At 57.4% G+C, this 15828-nt stretch overlaps 1 long non-coding RNA gene across 6 annotated transcripts; it reads left to right on the forward strand.

Annotated features, from left to right (window-relative positions):
• The first annotated feature begins 20 nt into the window (after window positions 1-20).
• LOC108395005 (uncharacterized) lies at window positions 21-12293 on the forward strand. 6 transcript variants are annotated; one of them, XR_005055704.2, is made up of 5 exons: window positions 92-323; window positions 987-1170; window positions 2165-2363; window positions 2465-2697; window positions 9403-12293. It is a non-coding gene; the product is annotated as an uncharacterized lncRNA (long non-coding RNA). The 6 variants fall into 6 exon arrangements; XR_012130996.1 differs by lacking the exon at window positions 9403-12293 and adding an exon at window positions 2814-9392; XR_012130994.1 differs by lacking the exon at window positions 9403-12293 and having other exon boundaries at window positions 21-323; window positions 2465-9392.
• The last annotated feature ends 3535 nt before the right edge of the window (window positions 12294-15828 follow it).

Here is a 15828-nt window from a genome sequence, read left to right on the forward strand (position 1 = left end):
GGGGGCGGGCGGCGCGACCGGAAGCCAGGTCCTGCGCCTGTCGGGGCGGGTGGTGTCCGCGCGGATCGTCGCCCTCCGCGGGCCTCCGCGCTTGTCCCTGCTGGTCTGAGCCGGCGGGCAGGCCGCCGGGAGCAGGTTAAGTGTAGGGCGCGCTGCGCGGAGCCACGGTCCTTAGGCACCGCGTCTAATGCGATTTTCCTTCAACAGCATCGGTATTTGCAAAGCTTGTGCAAGTTGTAGCTCTTCGGTTAGATGAGTACAATCGTGACTTTATTTGCAGTGGGACAAACGGAGTTGAGGATCCGAGCCCAATATTCTTAGAGGTTAGTGCATTAGGCATATTTCATCTTAAATGATGTGGTGAAAAGTGGGTTGTAGCTGTCGTCGGAATACCCGCAGCCTTAGAGGCCGAGTAGCCAGGGGGCGGAGGAGGTGCGGCCGCCGAGGTCAGGACCGGGCCCGATGCCTTGCTGCTGAATTTCTGCTACCAGAAATTTGCTTTCCTTCGCTTTTCCCCAGAGAACATTTGTTTAGAATCTGCTGCTTGCAGAATCCAGAGTTACAGGGGGCACTTCGGATATGCAAGGCTTGTGGCTGGCGGGGGCTGAGTCTGACCCCGCACGACGGGAACATCCCAGAGACCTGGCCCCGGACCGAGGCGCCTGGAGAGGGAGGCAGGGAGGATGAGCAGAGGGATGGGAAGGTGAGCCAAGCCACAGGCACCCGCAGGGGGGACGCGCGGCTCCACAGCTCTGGCGGGCCAGTGGCATCTTTTCCTTCAACTATTATTTATGCTGATTGGTGAGCACTGGTTGTATTCAGAAGACCCGGTGCCAACATCCAGGGCCTCCAAATTTTAAAATTGCCCAGCGGTCCTCTTGAACACTAGTGTGGGAGGCAGAGATGTGGCACAGGTCTGGGCCCCAGAGTCAGAATGGCTGCCGGTAGATTTCAAGCCTTAATGAGAGCCCGGTGTTTCCCGACAGCCCACACTGCATCCTTGCCAAATTTCTGATGGGATGAACCCCATAGAGCTGCAGCTGGACCTTCCTGGACAGTAGGAGCCGCCCACCACTGTGGCATACGGCACGTGCAGTGGGGGACTGGTTGCCCGTGGTGGCCGGGCACCTGATGATAACCATCACGAGGGAGCAGCTGGCCATCGAACAGGTTGTTTGCCAGGCACTGGTGTCCCCTTTTCTACTCTATTTTTAGAGGCTAATCAAGACTCACTGTGTTGATTTAATGGTTCATTAAAGAGTTGGAACCCATGCTTTTTTGGAAAAGCAATTCTCACGACAGGAGGCCCAATGTGCATGTGATCATGTGAGTTCCACATTTCAGTAGCATAAATTCCTAGAATTCGAGCCTGTTTGAGTTCTAATTGCTACAAGAAAATGCCCCAAGACTCTGGCTCATTCTTTGTCTCACCCACCAGTATTCTGGGCACATGGTCTGTGCCAGACCCAAGTCAGCCCCTGGGTACAGGGTGCCCCAAACCCCATCTCTGCCTCCCACAGCCACACACGCAGGGTTAGACAAGCAGTGTGGGATCCAGAACAGCGCCCTGAGGGAAGAGCCTGACAGTGGCACCCACCGCTTCTTCCCTAGGCCCTCAGCTTCCCTGGGAGGGCTGCCCGGCAGTTCAGCCATTCTCTTTAAGAGTGACCCAGCTCTCAGCCACCAGCATGTCCTACCTGCCCCCTCGCCACAGGCATTGATTCAGATGGCCCCTGTCCCGTGGGCAGGCCTCTGGGAAGAAAGTCACTGAACTGCAGGGTTGGGACAGAAGGCACCTTGGAGCCAGCCCCGTCCAGGCCTCAGTTCTGAGAGCTGGCACATCCCCATTTCTGTTTAAGCTGCTGGGCTGGCTTTTCCCTTGTTCACGACCACAGGTTCCTGGGGAACACAGCCTTGCCGGGAATGGGGAGTATCCTAGGCTCAGGGGTGGCTGAGTGAAGCCCCAAAACTGCAGGCAGCACCCCATGGACAAATGGGCTGGAAGGTAGCAGAACATGCCACCCCAAAATTTGCCACTTTGGCTAAAGGATTATTTTGAGGTGAGGGTAGTTGAGAAGCAGCAGATATAAGAAAATTTCTCTGCCCTCTATTTGCCTAAAAGCAGGACATGAATTTGTGAAGATGTCCCTTGCCCTTTCTGTAGGACAGGACAACTCCAGATCCTGATCAGCACAGAGAGGACTCAGTGGACACTCCTTACTGACAAGCCCCTATCTTCCATTGGCTCCCCATTTACCTTCCCACAAGGAAGCCCAAAGTCCTTATCCTATGTCTTGTTACTTTTCTATTTGCTACGAAGAAACTCCAGGACTCCTTGTATTGTGCCCTTGTTAAGATGCGATGTAAGTCCGAGTACTCACCACCTCTTCACAGAGCCCTCTGTGTGCCTGAGATGCATGCTCATGGACTTGTTTCTCTTGTTAACTGTCAGTCTGATTTACAGGGTGCAGCCAGAGAGCCAAGGAGGGCAGAGGAGGAAGGCCGAGTGTCCCCTGTGGGCCCAGGCCCAAGGTGGTGTCACAGGCGGGTCACGGGTGGAAGAACTTGTGGAGAGATGGTAGTGTCCCACAGACCTGACGTCACATCTCAGGAAGGGTAGGACAGCATGCATGACTACAGGGAGCATCAAGACCCCGCTCGGCGCCTTGCCCATAAAGCACACAAAATGTTTGCTGAGTGAGTAACTAACGGAAGCCATTGTTCTACCAGTCGGCATTGTCCTAACATGGACCAGGTTATCAGTACTCTTGAAAGAGGAAAATCCCACTAACTAAGCATTTCCTAAATGCCAGGCACCTTACAGACACCTAGTGAACGCCCAGCACGTGTGACTGACTCAGTCACTGGGTCAGCGCAGGCAGCAGTGAGAGTGCCATCACAGGAAGCATTCAGCAGCTGAGCAGACGTTTGGAGTGGCTTCGAAGTGAGCATTTGAGTAGCACATAGAACGTTTGCCTTGGCCCAGAGAGCAGCCTTTGCAGTGGGTTTTTGTTACCAGGAGAGGGAGCCAGGGCCAGCATGCTGTGTTGAGGGGTCCCCGTCATGGGCAATTGGGACTGGTCTCCTGGACCTTCACTGAACTCCAGAGAGTCACCACTGGCACAGGAAGGAGGGAAGCCTTTACCCTCAGGCCTGTCATTTGGGGCCTCCCCTTGGGGAATTTACTTCCCGGACTCTGGGTGGTGACTGCGGGATCCTACAGGTGTCCCCAAGCCCCGGGGTGTGCAGCACACTGTAGGCCAGGTGAGACTTGCCCAGATGGGTGTGCGGCAACCCCACCTGGAATCAGAACGAAGAAGACTGAGGAGGCTGTGGGAGAGGCCAGAGGAGCCTGGTGTGAGTTCGGAGGGCAGATGGAACTCCAGCTGCCATGCTGCAGTTTGCACATGTTCATCGCTCTGAAGTGACTTAAGCCAACTGCTCTCCAAATTCTGGATGACAGGTGCTGAGCATCTGAGACGGAGACTGTCAAGAGGAGGGTCCCGGGGGCCTGTCAGACATCTTCCTGACGCTAATGGAAACGTGCCATTGGGGGAGAGGGCTTGAACCTGTGTCTGACAACTCGGTGGAGGAGTGGGAAGCCAGAGGTCTTGGGGGTGACCTCAGCACTTGGAGTGAGGCCTCAGGGGAGGCAGCCAGTGGTGTAGCGAGGGTCACCATCACTGGGGTGGGGCCTGGATGGGACACTAGCCGGGAGTCCCCCTCAGGCCGCCTTGGCAGTCTCAGCTCCCTGAAGTGAAAGGCCGCACAGACCTGACCCGGCCTTGCAAGTCGATCTCAGCTAGGTGGCCACAGGGAGGCCAAGTCTGGTCAGTGGCATGTGCAGGGAGGCTAGCAGTCCAGGGCCACACTAGTCTAGCCTCTGGACTCTGCCATGTGCTGGCCAGGCAGCGCTGGGTACGTTTCTGCCACTGTGCCCACATGAGCATCCTTTTCTCATCCCAAAGCAGAGGCCTCACTCATCTGCCAGAGTTGGTGAGTGTCCTGGTCAGCGCGGGAACACTGGCCATCACAGTGGGTTGAACTAGCTGTGGGTGGTCGGCCCCCACCCCTTCCTCTCTCTCCAGCCAACCAACCAACAACAAAATCCATGTGTGCCACGTTTTGTGGACTTCTGTGTTGGCTCTACACATTCGTGTACACACATGGGACCCAGATGTAATGTGTTTCTCACTGGCCATTGGCATATATCTGGGAATCACTGGTCTGTAGTGAGGGATGGGATGCTGTTGGCACAGGGAGACCCTGGCGCCCACAGGGGATTCACAGAAGGCACCTAGATTTGGGGCTGGGTTCCGGAGAATAAAGTCTCATCCAGCAAGAAAAGGTGCAGGGTGGGGTTGCTGGGGGTGCCCCTAGAGAAGCCATGTGCATCTGTGTGCTTCTGGGTGGGTGTGGGTGAAAGAGGATTGGTACTGCTGTAGAAAGGCTGTGGTGGTGGGCACCTTGGTGAAGGCAGAGCCCCTAGTGCACACCCGGGCAGCCCCTTCAGGACCTGCCCAACTGGTCAGTCAGCAGGGCTGGATGCAGTTCAGGTGAGCATGTGCAGTTGCACCCAGGCCCAGTCACCCATGCTGTGCCCTCCAGGGAGGAGCCCCCCTGCCTGCCCACCCATGGGCCCTCACGAGGCCTCACAGGTTCTTGCAGGGTGCAGGGGAGCACAATGACCATTCAGCCATTTCCGTAGAAACACATATCCTGGGTTCTAAAAACCTGAGAGAAGAGGCGAGCATGACCTGGTCCCAGTGCATCCTTGGTGGGAGGCATAGCCCAGCCCTGCCTTGGGGTCAAGAGTAGCCAGTGGGCCCTACACACCTGCTGTGCCTCCTAGGAGTCCCACACCAGGAGCCGGACCTGAAGGCTCACGGCCCTGCACCTGCCCACCCTGTCCAACCACTCCCCCACCTGCTCACCCCCTGCCTAGTGCCCAGGAGGCAGGTGTGTCCTAGGGCCAGGGTGAGGCAATGTCCAGCAGTGGGACTGGCCCCAGTGGTCTCCCATCTATGGGCAGAGAGAGTTGGGTGAAGACAGGAGGGACACACTGCAGCTGCCCCTCCCTGTGAGGAGCCACTGTGCCCTCGGCCTGTTCTGTGCATCCTGCCTCCCAGGTCACCAGGTACCCAAAGGCGGCCACCAAGGAGTAAGTGGCCTATATCTGAAATTTCTCCGCTCCCCAGGGACAGCCACCACCTGACCCCCGGTGTTGCCTCCCTGGACCCCAGGATCTGAGCTGCATCTCAAAGCTCCCTAAACTGGCTTTTGCTGGGAGACATTCCTGCATGGATCTCGGGCTCCTCTCTGCCCAGCTGGGCATGCCAAGAACTCAAAGCCCTAGGCTCTGGCTACCTGGGCCATTACCTGAGCAGCCTGGGGAATCAGGTGATGTTGTCCTCCCCGAGGTGTAGGAGGCTCTCCTGGTATGTGCTCGGCTCTCCTGCACTGTCTGTCTGGGCCCTCGTCGCCCTAGGGGGTGGTGCTCAGACCCTTGCACACAGCTGACCCTCTGGTCTCTGCCTTTGTTGAGTAATGAACTACTGCGACCCAGGAACCCTGTGGGAATGTGCAGGCCATCCTGCTGGCTGGATGTGGAGTAACGCCTCTGACCCCTTCTCAGTTCTGGACAGCCCCCTGCAGGCACTGTGGAGATGGGGGTCCTGCCGTTGTTACTGCCTAGGCTGTGGCTACTACCGACCATCTTGTCCCCTCCAGGGGTCCAGCTCTGGGCCCCGTCTAGCCCGAGTCCTAAGCTAGAAAAGCAAGGAAAATCAGCATGTAAAACAGCCTGTGTTGGGGTGCAGACACAGATGCGTATTTATCTTTGTACAGGCCACACTTGCCCCAGCTTGCCTGGCAGGCTCTTGTCCACTGCAGACTCGCTGCAGCGGCCGATGCAGGACTAGGATGGGAGGCCGGGAAATGAGGGGAATAGTTACAAGACGGGCCTCGGTGAGCTCAGCTAGCTGCCCTGAGCGAGGCAGGCTCAGATCCCGACTCCAGGGTGGGCGGGGCGAGCTGTCAGCACGTGACCCAGAGTTGGGAAGCAGGGTCCCACATGCGGCGGAGCTCACGGGTCCTGCTCACCCAGTACCGTGGAGCCTGAAATCCCTGCAGTGTGTATTGCTCCCCTGGGAAGGTAGCTCCACGAATCTGCAGGCTTGGCCCCCCAAAGCCCTCGCGCGCAGAACGGCAGCTTATGGTAGGTTCAGAAGCGAGTGAGGGCGTGTGGGGTAATGTACCCTAACCAAATCTAGAAAGTAAGGGACTGTCTACACATAGATGTGGTTAGAGACCTAATAACATCGAAACAACTCAATTTTCAAAAGCCTTTTCACTCAATTCGATGGTAGGTGTAGAAGCTGTCACACACCAGGTGTGTACTGTCTAAACTGCTGGTTTGGGTCATCTGGTGGTTTTGATTGGTATGGATGGTAAAGTGAGGTGGTATTTCAGCCTGTCCCAAAGTTTACATTGTCCGGGTCCGTGTTCCCCGGGAGGGGCTGCACACCACCGGTGGCCCCCACCCTGCCCCACATCCGACCTTGCACGTGTTTGTTGGCTTGAGAGCGTTTTAAATGTCAGGAAATTCCACACAGTATATGGATTCTGGCTTTGCTTAGCGCTGTCCCTTCCCGGGGATCCTCGTCGGGGCTGAGTAGGGGCCATTTTTTCAATTCCCTGCCCCATTATCCCCTGGACAAGTGAGTGAATGGGATGAAATCAAAGCTGAAGATTGCTTCTTGCTCCTCACAGGAGCCCCTAGCTTGCCTGGGGAGTTAGGTCCATGAGTTCTGCCGGCTTGTCCCTGAAGCCCCCAAGCCCAGAACAGCAGTCCTGGTCTTAGCATGACCACCCCGGTCCGTGCCTATGTCTGCACAGGTCAGGTTTCTTCAGAGGCAAGAGAGTGGCCTCACCTCCGTACATGTTTTAGACTTTTAGTATCTGTTAAAATGGATGGAACCCTTAGCAAGTAGGAACCAGTGTAATTCTTTGAAAGCAAACTCAACTATAGGAGTGATTTAAAACATGCCTTTGAGGGCAAGTCCAGCATTTTCACCCCTGGCCGTAGTGCTTCATGAGCTGATACAGAATGAGAACGAGCACAGACTTTGGAAGGAAGGCATGCTCCCCCAAAACACCGGCTGTAGCCAGTGTGTCACCGTCTGGGGCTTCTGCTCCAGCGGCAACTCAATGCCACGTTGCAGCCAGCCTGCCTGGAGATCTTGGCTTGCTCATGCTGCCGACAGCAGATGCTGCCGAGCAAGTTAGGGTGTCCTAGAAGACATACAAATGTGTGGAGAGGGATAAGTCACGGGCATTAGAGATGATGATAGTGAACTCCATGCTGGTGCCCTGTGAGTGCTGGGTTTACTGGCACCGGGATCTGGGGTTTGGCTGGGCTGGGGTGTCTCAGCAATTTGCAGAGGGCTGAGTGGAGGCAGCAGCATCTTTATGGAGCTGTGCAGGGCCCAGATGGGAACCACAGACGACAAAGAGTCTGCCCACAAGTGCGGCCTCATCTCTTGGCGGCCAGACCCTTTGCTCCCCCAGAGCTGATGAGGTGCTGGTGGCCATTGCTAGTACCTTCGAGACGCCTCTGGCTGCATGCAGGTGCCCTGGGGCTGCCCAGCTCCTGTATGCCCTTCCCGGTCCTGCCTCAGACCTGCTGCCCTGGAGTGACCCAGCTGTGGAGAGAGACCTCCCTGGCCACTGGACACTCAGCCCTGCAGCCCCAGGGCAGCTGCCTGGACAGTCAGGCCCAGACCACATGGGTGGTAGAGGAGGCCAAGAGGTACTGCAGAGGCTGGACAGAGAGGCTTTGTGCTCGGGACACAGGTGACGGGAGGCAAGTCTCCAGGCCAGATCCAGTCAGTGGGGCCTCAGGGAACGTTCTCATGGAGGTCCAAACCTGGTGGTCAGAGCTGACGCCACTTGGCAGCATGGCCTAACACCTAAATCTGGAGAGTGTGAACTAGGCCTCCTGTGTGAACTGGTTTGCACTGGCTTGAAAGCATGGGATTGGCGGTGGATGGAATCCTGAGAAGGCTCACAATAGGTGCAGCTGGGTCCACACTCACTGACGAGTCAGGGAATGGCACGCCATCTCTGCCTGTGCTGGCCTCTGGGCTGGCGTGGGTCCCTCGCTCTCACTTGGAGGCCTGCTCGTGGCCAGGAGTGGCAGGGCTTGCTTCCTGCCCATGTGCCCACCCAAGGGTAGCCTCTCCTTCTAGCTTGAGCTGAGCCTGCCTTGACCAGTTTGCCCAGAACTTTCCCGCTTTTAGCACGCAAGGTCCCTGTCCTGGAAACCCTTAGTCCCAGAAAACCAGATGGTTGGTCACTGAGCCCCAGCAAGACCAGTGGCTGACCACCGGGGCCTGGATGTAGCCAGGGTTTGGGGGGACGTGGGACTATCTGATGGTCCCACAGAGATGGAGGGGACTGGGCAGTTGGGACTAAGCCTGCACAGTCCCCCGGTGCAGGGGGATGAGGATGCCTGACACCCTGGCATCCAGAGGCCCTGATCACACGTCTCAGGGTAACTGGATGGTGAGGAGGCTGGAGTTTGCCGTGGATGTCATGCCTCTGCTGGGCCAGCCCTGCCTGGTATGCTCCAAATGGTGGACACCTTGCTCTACTGGCATCAGGGACACACGTTTCAATCCCGAGGACCACAGCCTGGGCTACTCAGGCTGTGTCCAACATGGGAAGCCCCAGAGTCCATACCCAGCAGTTTCCAGACAGTCCCACCACCCCTGCCCTGGTGAGGACCCCCCATGATGTCACCGTGCTGCCACCTGCCGCTTCCCAAGGGGAACTGCCCCTGTGCTGTCTGTGAACACCAGGCATGGGGCTGCTGTCTGTCAGCCTGGACAGACACATGCCTTCTGCACTCGGGGAGAGGCCCCGCCTCCACACACACTGGCCCACGGCCCAGGGCAGTGGCCAGAACTCCCAGAGCCTGCTTCCTGCTGCAAAGGACATCTGGTGAGGTCATAAACCCTGGGCTGCTGAGAAGGGCTGACACTGAGTCCCAGGTGGTCACCTGTTGTCCCTCACTGGCTTATGCATTGGCTTCTTGTCAAAAAGAAATCCTACAAATAGCAGCAGAATGTCTGGTCAGCCGGGCACCTGTCACTCCTGACGTGGGGCCCACCTGTGAGGACCCAGGCCAGGGTTCTCGGTACCCTCCTCCTCTCCCGGGATGGCTGTTTTCACCCGTGGACACCAGGAGCCCTGGGCCTTGTGTCTCGCTGACCCACACTGGCTGCTCCTGTCCCAGCTTTGCTCAGAGCCCGTCTTACCACATACTGGCCAGGTCTGACCCACCCATCCCTCCCTTTTGCTTCACTAACTTTGTGTTGCCTTTTGTCTGTTGCCCTGTAGGTGTTTGTGTGGACCCTTCAAACCCCTTCTCAGTGGGACAGGCCATGAAAGGCTCTTAGCCAGCTAAGCAGAGCACAACTTCAGTCCTGAAGGAAATGAAGTGTGCTAGGAGAAGTTGGCTCAACTCAGATTTAAAATTACACGAAACAGCAGCCCTCGACCTCAAGTGTGGGTGGCACAGATGGCGCTCTGTGGCCGAGAGGCCAGCTAAAGGGAGACAGTTATTTCAGCCTTTTTTGAGGTTTAGTACTTCCTGCTTGGACACTTTTGGAAGTACAGGAAGCACATGAGGCCCAACTAAGGGATGGTGCCTCCAAAACCTTCCCTGTCCAGGAGAGCGCCCCCAAGGGGCCAGGCACCTTCCACAAGGCAAAGGGACCCGGCAAAGACCCACCCAGACCCGGGAAGAGCCTTGCTGCCGTGCTAGGAAGCTTGGCAGTGCCCCTGATGTCACCTTCCTGAGGAAAAGGTCCTCGCAGCTTACCCGAAATGATCACCTTTCAGGCAATGGCCGAGGCTATGATCCACAGCAGTCACCTGTGCAAGCAGAAGAGAAAACGGGAGCAAGAACGCATGAGCAGGAAAACTCCGAACACCAGCCTGTCGCGGGTCTCCTGGAGGCTCCCGAGGGGCTGCATCTGCAGCCCTGTGGCATGGGCGGGGGCACAGGGTCAAGGCCCCCACGGTGGGGCTGGGACCCAGGAGGTGAGCCTGCCCGGGCTCCGCACTGGCCAGCAACAGCCCCAGCCACAGGGACTGGCCCCAGCCCATTGGAGAGCCAGAGGCCTCTCCTCCCAAGGTGCTTGAATGGCGGACACAGCTGTGCTGACCTCCTTCCTGAAGAGCTAACGTGGGCGCCAGTGCGAGTCCCAGGGTGCTGGCCGTGGGCTCGGTGCTCCTCCCAGTCGGGGGCATTGCCCACCTCCTGTGTCTGGCTACATGAGAGGTCTGCTCGTAGGGAGACGTGCAGAAGGGAGGTGGGCAGTGTGCAGGACGGTGCCCGCGGGGCCAAGCTGTGAGCTGTGAGGAGCAGATCCAGCAGCCAGGGGGATGCTGTGCAGCGTGCCCCCCCCCCCGATGACCTCTCTGAGCCCTGACCACCCCAGGGGCTTGCAAGGAGACATCTGCTGGAGTAAACCCTGCACCGGTTCAAAGTCCTGCCTGTGAGTGCTGTCGCGGGTTTGCAGGGCTGAAGGCGAGCTGGACGTGTCTGCTCCCAGGAGCTGCAGCCCAGGGCAGGGCCCAGCTCCCTAGCACCATTCTGACCACCACTGAGGATGGCATTGGCTTCCCTCATGGGGAGGGACTGGGCCCAGATGAGACTTTGTCAGGGTGGAGGTGGGGGCCAGGGAGGGTACAGGAGGGACAGGCTCTGGTCAGTGGGTCCTGCCCCCCGAGGACCCTTGAATCCCTGCCTGTAACCTGCCTGTGGCTGCAGAGCTTGGGGGCCCTGAGACCCTAGAAAAGGTCAGAAGGGACTGTGGGGTGGGTAGGCTGGGCAGTTGCCAGGAGAGGAGACTGCGGACATTCAGTGGCGGGTCACCCAGGGAGATGGCAGCCGCTGCGCCCGCCCTCAGCTGGGCTTGAAAGAAGTGAGAACAGCAGAATTCCAAGACTCCGACAAAAGGGCTTCCTGTTGACACCAGCCGACTTTAACTCCTTTCTGCTCTGCACCCCAGTGCTGGAGCCTCTCTGGGCGCTGTGCCCCGAGGACGGCAGCCCGACCATAAAAAGGGAATTGTGCCATTGGCCTCCAGCCCTGCGAGTTGTTTTTTAAAAATTGGGCTTGAAATCCAGATCCTGCCTCCCAGCACCAGGGCAGCCTAGAGCACCCTGCAGATTTCCGGATTCGCACACTCATTCACACACACGCATGCACACACGCACTGCAACACCAAGGGAATCCTGGGAAACACGCACCTGAGGGACTGGCCAGGACCAAGGGAAAATCCCCATTTTTCTCTCAGTAAGCACGTTTAGTCTCAGAATGAAGAAGCATGATTCAAAACATTTAAATTAGCTCTCTAAGCTCACTTGTACTCTTTTCCGTCTGCACACACGGGGCAGCAGGCAGGTGGCTGCTCAGAGACGGGGGCGGGTGTTGGAAAGAGCCACGTGCAGCCGCTCCCCCTCCCCCTCAGAAGGGACGCCCCACGCATCCTGCGCTCTGGGCCCCTGGGGAGCCCCCAGAGACAGAAGTCCCCTGGGTTTTACTGGGATTTGTTCCCCCAGTCTGGCGTGCAAACGTCTCACCACTGAGTAGCTGCTGCTGGCCTCCCACTGGTTTGGGCCGGCGCCGCGTCCCTCCCGCAGCGGGTCCCAATGACTCCGTGGGAGGGAGGGCAGCCAAGACCCCTCACGTGCAGCCATGACACAGGCTGCAGAGTGGTCGCCCCGAGGGAGGGCAGGGACGGTGCCCTGTGGCCTTGTAGCTGAAAGCGCCCTCTGCAGGCCCTCCAGGAGCACGGCACTGCGTTCGGCTCGCCGTTTCCCTAGGGAGGGACGGCTCTAGAGGCGTCCGCTGGGCCTGTCCCACCGCGCTACCCTTGCTCCGCAGGTCAGGGAGCCAGTTGGGATTCTGCCGGCTGCTGAGGGTGCCTATTCCAGTGAAGCGTTCTGGAACTGGGGAAGTAACAGGCGCTGGCTTGGGCACACAGGACCCCACTGTGCAAGGCACTAGAGCTAAAACCCCATCGATTCCCTGAACTCACAAGCCGCCTCTGACTGTGGACACAGACATTGTGCCCCGGGGGTCGGTGTCAGTTCAGAGCTGTGTCCAGTAGCACCCTGAGAGGCCTGATTATTTCATTTTCCCCATGTACATTTACTCTGGTAAAAGGCTACAAGTCCCTCTGGGGAAGCCTGGGAGAAAGAGTAATAGGATGAACTCTCAGTAGTAGACCAGAGTCCTTACTCAAGGGGCCCGGCCTCCCCTGGGTCTGCACACTGGCTCCACCTGGGTGCTGGCTCTCGTACCTAGTCTAGTCTGGGTCTGCCCCCTGGAATTGATTGAGAGGAGTGACTGTTTTTATGATTCAGGGTAGACTTTTGTTTGCTCGACCTAGAACTTCTCTGCTTGTACAGATCAAGTAAGAATCCAGTGGCTTGTTTTTCATTTAACTTCTGCAACGTCCTGAACAGCTAGTCAACTAGCAGCATCTGGGGACACGGGGAGCAGTTTCTGGGGACACGGGGAGCAGCATCTGGGGACATGGAGAGCAGCTTCTGGAGACACGGGGACACCATGTGGGGACACAGTGAGCGGCTTCTGGGGACATGGGGAGACCGTGTGGAGCACCAGTCTGCTCCCCACCAGGCCCCAAGCACTCTCTGCAGACAAAATGGCTTTTGCCAGCAGCAAGGAAGGCACAGGGTGGTCACACCCCTGGGCTGCCCTTCCTGCTGAGCTGCTGGCCAACCTAAGGGTGGGCTCCATGCAGCCTCATGCCTGGCTATCCAGCTGGAACTTGAAGCCTGTGCCCAGCTGTGGCCGTCACAGTGACAGGCGGGAGCCCTAAACTCCAGCGCGGTGGCCAGCCACTTTCCTCCTCCTACTTTTCTCTGACGCAGAGACAGCAAAACTTGCCAGCACATTAGGTAAGGAGGCGTCCAAGTGGAGGTTATGGGGTTGAGGCTGGCTGGCTCTCTCCTGGCTGTTTCTCATATTGTAATCACATGTTGCTCACTGCAGTTGCTAAATGTTCAATTACAAGCATTTGCTTGGGATGCATCATTTGACCACAATTACAGTAATAATGTCCCTGTAAGAAGGTCAGCAAAAATGGGCTCAGAGGGAAAGCAGTGTGGCAGAAATGACGTGGAGGCTGGGGTTGGGTGGGAAGACATTGGGTCCACATGAACAACAGGGGCCAAGTGGAGGGCAAATGTTCTGGGGTATTTTTCAAATGCCAAAATTTCCTGGGCATGTTTGGGAAATACTTTCAATCCTTTTCTGGAAGTGTCCTGTTTCTAGTGGAGGAACCGATTCTGCAATAAGCAGATCCAGGGAACTGGTCACTTTGAATCACAGAATGACCATCAGTATACATTCAAAAACCTCAAGGATGGGCAGGAAATAAAAGCGTTTTCAGTGGTTGGGCTGAGTGGTTCAAAGAACTCATGCTGTGGGGAGAGGCCCGAACCCTGCTGAGCCAGAGGGTGGCACCTGTGCTGAGTCAAGCCTTATCACACCCACCTGGCACAAGGCTTCATGTGACGCTATGAACTCTACATCGAGCATTGAGACCCCACCCACTTTGCAGGTAACTGAGACTCAAAAGCAGGCCCTGACCCACGGTCGTGTAAACCACACCAGGGAGGGGCCCTGGGGCCAGGTCCATCCTCCACCCACAGGGACTGCGTGTGCCCCAGCTTTCAGAGGCTGGAAAAGGGCATCCAGCCCCACACACCCCACCCCTAGCCAGACCCCTTCCTCAGGTGCTGATTCCTGCCAGCTATAAACATTCTCAGGTCAGATGCTGGCCTTGGAGCCCACAGATGCTGTCCTCTCCTAATGCAGAGGCTGCTGTGGGGGCGGAGGGGGGTCCCTCCCTGCCGGGCTGCATCCTACCTCCTCAGGCCAGCCTGCGTCGGGGACATGGCCTGGGACTTATCACAGAGATGGGCCAGAGGCATGTGGTCAGCGCTTCTTGTGTGGGTGACAAGTGAAGATTTGTATGAATGGCAGACAAATGAAGGTGGAGGTGGACCCGAGTCTGGGCCACGGAGCCCGCCACATGCTGCAGCGTGGACCCGTGGGGTGGGAAGGCAGTTTGAGTGGGCGAGTGACCTGCATCCCACCCCCTCCACAATGCCCACCTTTGAGGCACACAGGGTTGCCCCATGGAGCCCTGGGAAGTCTGGGGGCAGGACAGTGAGCCTGGCCCCCTTGGCTGTCACCCAGGGTGGGGAGGCATCCCTGGGTGACCAGTTTTGCCTTCATAACTCCAGGGGGTTCTGACCTTGAGCTTGGCCACCAACAGCCCCTCAGTGAGCAGAGGACTGCGGATGCAGGAAGCACCCAGGTTTTGCTCAGATGTCAAGATGCCCACCTTTCCCACTGCAGGTGGTGGGTGGCGGGGTGACCCCTTCCTAGGACCAAGCCCACTGGAAGCACCACCCAGCCATCTGTGGACTGCCACATGGGAGGGTCCACAGCTGTGACTGGCAACATGAACTTTTGGTTCATAGTCGACCCTGAGGTGGATTCTGTGGTCCCGGCCAGCTCTAGAGGTTGAAACAGGGCAGGGTTCTGGGCAGCCTCAGGCAGCCACCACCCACTCATCCTGCTGTCCCTAGTACCAAATGTAACATGCGCTCCAAGAGCCTGACACCACGGGCACAGGGACCCCATCTGTAGGGAATTTCATTTGCAGATGGCTTTTCAGGACCAGGAGGGAGTCAGTAGCCCCGCCTCACCAGGTGCAGGGGTGCCCAGGAGGTGGGGAGCATCTCTGGAGCATAAACCTCCCCAGCAGCTGAGTGACTCCACGGGAACCAGTTCTGCAGCTATGGCCCCACCCTGTGGTGGGCAGCTCGTCAGGATGAGGGAGAGCTGGAAATTCCTGCTTCAGGGACCCACGGAGGCACCTGTGTCACCAGAAGGGAGGGCCTGTCACAGAGAGCTAGGTCGGACCCCCAAAAGATCCCATAGGGTTGTCCCAGGAGCACTGCCGGGCACACAGGATTGCCTCAACTTTAATTAACAGACTTACTTTTTTAGGTTTACAGGAAAACGGAGAAGACAGCACAGAGGGCTCCCACATATTCCCTACCCCCACATTCCCTATTATTAACAGCTTGCACTAGTGTTTATGACCATCACAACTGATGAGCCGATGCTGATATGTTAACCAGGGGCTGTAGTGTTCCCTCTTGTGTCGTATATTCTTTAGGTTTTGACAAATGCATGTCCCATATGTTTATTTGTGCTGTCTTAGGTTTAGGGAAGCAGGCATGGGTGCAGGTGGTGCTCCTGGCCACAGAGGCCTGAGCCTGGGACGAGAACTGGCTCTGGGCTTCCTCAGGGACAGACTTTCCCGTTTGGTCACTAGTGGGTTTTGAAGCCGAGCAGGTCACTCAGGCTACAGTCGCCACATTTGCAACCGGAGGGGTCCTAAAGCTGCCCCTTCCTCAGTGTGAAGATCTGGACCCTGATGACCCGCATGGCCCTTCAGGATGGACAGCCTGATGGATTTCTTCAGTCCCTGCAATGCCCTGAGCAAGGGGTCGTGTTCTGCTGAGCTGACCCACTCTGTGGGCACACAGATGGCTGCAGGGGGTGTTGGGAGGAGTGTGATAGGCCCCCACACCTGAAACGCACATGGGTAGTCCTCAGACTTAAAGCTGACCTTGGCTCCCAGGCTGGCAAAGTTTATGAACCAGCAGTTTATGACCCTGTTTATGACCAGGCAGGGCCCTCGCTCC

The sequence above is a fragment of the Manis javanica genome, chromosome 4 (genome assembly GCF_040802235.1).
Source record: "Manis javanica isolate MJ-LG chromosome 4, MJ_LKY, whole genome shotgun sequence".
In the NCBI taxonomy this organism is placed as follows: Eukaryota; Metazoa; Chordata; class Mammalia; order Pholidota; family Manidae; genus Manis; species Manis javanica.